Source organism: Montipora capricornis, chromosome 3 (genome assembly GCF_036669925.1).
Source record: "Montipora capricornis isolate CH-2021 chromosome 3, ASM3666992v2, whole genome shotgun sequence".
In the NCBI taxonomy this organism is placed as follows: Eukaryota; Metazoa; Cnidaria; class Anthozoa; order Scleractinia; family Acroporidae; genus Montipora; species Montipora capricornis.
Window position 1 is genome coordinate 63415331 of NC_090885.1, and position 5000 is coordinate 63420330.

The window sequence follows — 5000 nt, forward strand, 5'->3', positions numbered from 1 at the left end:
ATGAGCACGACAGCGCACATCAGGACTGCGAACGGCGCTCAGATTGAAGTTCGCTGAGATGCAATCTAGTGTATTCTGGACACTTAAATTTAGCAAATGCCTGGATTCCATATTCAACATGAAATGCTGAAATATTTAATAAACGACAGGTGTGGTTGTAGCCAAAGAGATTGTGGCGAGAGCACAACCTCCCACCAAAGGCGGCAACATTGTCTCCCTGAAAAATTGCCAAATCCAGTTTGTTTGAGACGGATATTTACTGCATGCATTCTGGGAGATTTGGTCATTTGTGACTAAAAATGAAGGCTTTCAACACAGATTCTAGGAAGATTTATAGCAAAAATTTCATCAAAGGAAATGCATCCCAAGGACATGACTTAAAGACCAATCATAAGAAAATGTCTATAGAGCGGGTTTGAAATGAGTGTCGAAAGTAATTAGCGAATTGCTTTGGTTTTGCATTACTTCACTCAGTGATTGGTTGAAATTTCGCGCGCCACTTTTTCAACCAATCAGAAGAGAAACCAAAACCAATCGTGGCTCGCGCGTGCAGATTTTCCCGCGCTTTGTGTCGGCTACGTGTAATTACTTCGAGTTTTGATTGGTTTACAGGATTGTCTCCGTCCTTTTTGATTGGCCAAAGTAATTACTTTGGTTTTGGTTTTACGACACTCAATTGAAAACCGCTCTATAACTTTTCTATAACTACATGTGATTAATCGTCTTCTCGGGCGACCAAAGAAACAATGACTTGAGTGGGCTTTCTTATTTCTGTAAAGTTAAATAGGCCACTTGCACTAAGAGGTCGTGTGACATCGATCGTTTTTATGAAAATGAAAGTTACATGATTTTGCCTTCGAAACACTATTAGTGGGTCATCTCTCAAACAAAATAATAGTGATTTGGTTTTTCAAACCCGCACCACTTGCTTAAAATGAGAAAGTCCGTAGCTGGTCACGTGACCCAAACTTGATTTTTTAAAATTATGAATTACCGCTTTCTGACACAAATTTTGCACTTGAACGTCAAGGAAAATGTTGAAAAGATGATGTGGTAACGTTTATGGCACATCTGAACTCAACTATCAAACATTTAACAAGATATAAGCAAAAAGTAGTTTTGGCCGCCATGTTGGAGGGCAAGAGTATGCCCTCTAACATGGCGGCCAAGACAAATCATGCTACTTTGTTGAAAAATCAAAGTACCATAAATAATCTTCCTTAAATGCGTTTCCTCTCAAATTTCGCGTGTAAGATAATTTTTATGTGTTCTGTAAATTTTTGGCAACAGTAAGATTACAACTCACTGTTTAAGGGAAGCATTGGTCACGTGACCTCTTAGTGCAAGTGGCCTATAGATCACTTCAATTGCAATGGACGTGCAGTTAAAGTAAATTTCTACTTGAAGCAAGGACTAAATGTCTAAGTTTAATTATACTTGTTGAGTTAAGATACATGTACAGTTGAAGTCGATGCATTGATTGCTTAACATTTTCTTCGTTCATTTTGCTATTTGACTAAAACTCAAGTGGGCGGTTTGCAGAACCAAATAACCTGGATTCTGTCGGCGCAGTGCGGCCATCGAAGGAGATAAAATGTGGCTAAATAGATCTACAATTGCGTATATTGTAACTTGCGTAGAAATTTTCTTAATCAGGAAGGCGATAAAATGTAACCTACAGTTACTACTCACCTGGTTTACGAGTGTAAATGAGATCGTTCTTTTGGCAAATGCTGCTTTCCTTTGTCTATATTCCTTAATTTGCAAGCCTACCCTCACTGATACACTTGGTATAACTCTATGTAAGACACACTGTGGAACAGCCATTCGTACCCAGCCTCCCTCGTCTTTTTACGGACTAAAATGTGACGCCTGTAACATCTTTCAGTTTGTCGGTTTGAAGCTAATTTATAAGAGTTGTTGATTCCTGGAGGGAAAAAAAAGGGTGGGCGGGTCCACCCCTAAATCTGCCATTGCACACAACATGCTAAATTATTTGATTGCACTCATCTGATAAGACGGCCATGGCTATGTTGGTCCCAAATCAATAGAAAAATGTAGCTTAAGTTTTGCATAATAATGGCGTAAAATTCCCAAAAGGCTTTTTCTCTAGTGTTCTTTCTAACAAAAGGGTCGACGTGACGTCAAATGCAATCAAAGGATAACTTGTTGTTATTTAGTTTTTTTTGTCTAAACAAAAGAGGCCTACCACCGCTGCCGCTACCGCTAACCCCAAGTTTAACTTGAAGTGCATCAAAGCAAGGTTTTGAGGATAAGAAGCTATAAAATATTTCCTATTGGTCCATGAAGAGATTTATTTATAGGTGCTCTGAAACATGTAAACTAAATCTAAGTTGTTATTTTCAGCGGCCAGTTTCCTCAATTGAATGTTGATTTTCTGCAATCAATTTCCCAAGGATATCACTGAAGCTTGTTCAGTCACTTTTTAAAGTTGGCTTTGTTTTTTAACAAAACAACCACACTCTTTAATCGACGGAGCACCATCAAGCCTCTTGAAAAGAATTTAGCAATAACGACTAAAAGTGTACTCAGCTGTATGTGCCGCGGTTCAATTTGTCGTTCACAGTGGTTAAGTTTTAAACGGAACTTCTATATAACGTCAAGCAATCAAAGGTATCGCAAATTAAACATGATAATGATTATGTACACTTTAAAATGCCCGATTTAAGAGGAAAGAGCATAGGTTTTGGTCCGGTCATTACAATAAGAATACGAAATGTCGTTCCTTGCAGAGCCACTTACTGTATATTAATTTCCGGTTTTAAAATGGGGGTAAATTTAGAGTTTTTGTTTGATTTTTTTTCTTTGACGATTAGTAGAAAGAGCATTTTTTTTTTTACTTTTTTGTGCAATTCAAATCAATTTGCTAGAAGTTGGAGGAGGAGTGTTGTGTCTGACTTGTGCTTTAACCAATCATATTAAGCCAAACAAGCTCCTCTCTGGCCAAAGTGATCTCGAAAAACGCTTGAGCAAATTCTCGAGCAAATTGAAAATTGTACTTTTCCTAATATTAATTTCTAACACACACACCCAAAAGACTATTCAGACAATGATCAAGTGTATAATAGTTTCAATGTGCTATGGAATACCTATTACTCCTTAAATTGGAAGCGAACACGATAATTAGAAAAGTCATTAGCAACGTTATGGCCGTTGCATTATAACGAATGTGTGATGTCTGTGATGATCAGGGAAATGGGGGCTCTGAAAAAAATGAGTCCGTGGGGCTGGGAGAATCGAAAGTTCTCGTGCTATAGCTTTACTAAGTCTCCCCTATCTTGCCCCTGTGTACAATTAATTAGCAACTTCTTTCCGGTGAATTTTAAGAACAATTAATTCAAATCCGAAGGAAAAATTCGTTTCCCTGGGAAAAATGACATTTGGTTTGCTTACAGACTGACAAAAAAAGGTAACGTGCATCACTTGTTAATTTCCTATATGGTAGCAAATTTAGCGGACATATTTTTCAGAATGTCACTGGCGCGTTTTGCCATTCGACGAATTTCAAAGAAAAACTACTGACACGAAGTTTATTTGTTAAATGTAAACCTCCAGGGCTCCTTTTAGTTGAGTCTGGTGACTTGTCACGAATGATGCTCTAGTTTGTTTAAGAATTGACTGTGTATAGGCAATATTAAACAAAAACAACAAAAATTAAAGGTGTGCAAAACAGGTGAACTCGATCTACTATGCCATTTTCAAGCGTTGTATTACTCCACACTTTTGGAGCAGTTTAAGAGTTATATTATCTTTCGTCATTAGCACTTGCCTTTAGGCAGACTGATGCTTGATTTGTCAACGCACTCGCAGATGAGGCGATCATTTAAGACACCTGTCGAAAACTGTCAGCTTCTGGTTTTCATATAAACAATTTTGTGGAAATCATTTTAAAACATTTCCTTTGAAAATTACCGGCGTCCATTCAGATAAAATTGAAAAGTCGGGTGAATCTTGATTAATGCTCTTGAATGCGTGCCTTGAAAAGGAGTTATAAGTAAGCCTGCTTCGATGCTGCCTGCTTTCAGTTTCATCTCAGTTCATTCAGTTTCTTCCAAACTCCAATGAACGTCTTTTGTGTTGCGGTGCGTTTTCAAGTAATTCACTCGTAAACCTACTCTTTACCGACAGATTGAAGCTATACGCGTACGAACCCCCCTACATGAATCCAGGATTGTCTAAAGCTCTCCAGGTTAGTGTGTCCAATAAACCAAGGAAGTTATTTTGTTCATTTACCGTACATTTGCGGCGGGATTAAGCTAGGCAAAATATGTTTAGCCTGTGAGTGCGTTCTAGGACTTTGGGGTGGGGTAGTTTTAGCTACCAGAAATTTCATTCACCTAATGAATTTGATTGATTTTTAATGACACACTCTTCTTCAAATTTAGAATCAGTTTCCAGAATGAGTTTCAAATCCACAGTTGATCGGCTGTGTGTAAGACGTTGCTCCGAAAGCTAGACGTTCTTGTTAAGTAGATAAAGGGGTTAAGTTTCCAAAGAATTTGTGATGCTGCGTCGGTGGGGATTGATGAGGAACACAGAAACAGATTTTAACAACTTAGTTGATATGGTAAATTGTCCACCGTAAAGAAATCGGAAAGGTGACGTTCGAGCATTAGCTCGAAAGGTCAGCTTTTGAATTTCTTTACGTTCTTCTTATTAATTCACTACCAGCGCAGAGAAAATGCATTTCCCTTGGGGAGTCTCCAGTGACACAACGAAACACGGGAAGTTTGAGACCCTCAGGACGCCCGTAGTTTAAAATATTTTAATTTTGACTGAAACAAGTAAGCTAAGCGGAGGGATAAGACTTCCCGGATTTATTTTTCATTAAAACCCGAACTGTAAGTTTCTCCAAAACTTTCCATTTCTTATTCTGGTAATGCAGTGGAAATGAAAAGATCAGTATCATAGTTCATTTTCTACGCCGGTCAACCCTAGTTAATTTTTAATTCGGTTTTAATGTCGGAAGGAAAACAAAA

The 5000-nt window shown here is 38.1% G+C and overlaps 1 protein-coding gene across 5 annotated transcripts in view; it reads left to right on the top strand.

Moving 5' to 3' along the window:
• Nucleotides 1–5000, top strand: part of LOC138043676 (alpha-1D adrenergic receptor-like) — a 23012-nt gene that overhangs the window by 6581 nt on the left and 11431 nt on the right. For 2 of the 5 annotated variants that reach the window (XM_068890055.1, XM_068890054.1), the window contains exon 2: nucleotides 4150–4210. The exons of 2 other annotated variants lie outside the window; for them this stretch is intronic. The gene's annotated coding sequence lies outside the window, so the exon portion shown is untranslated. Of the gene's footprint in view, nucleotides 1–3996; nucleotides 4016–4149; nucleotides 4211–5000 lie in introns of those variants that run through there. One more of the 5 variants, XM_068890056.1, reaches the window with a different exon arrangement.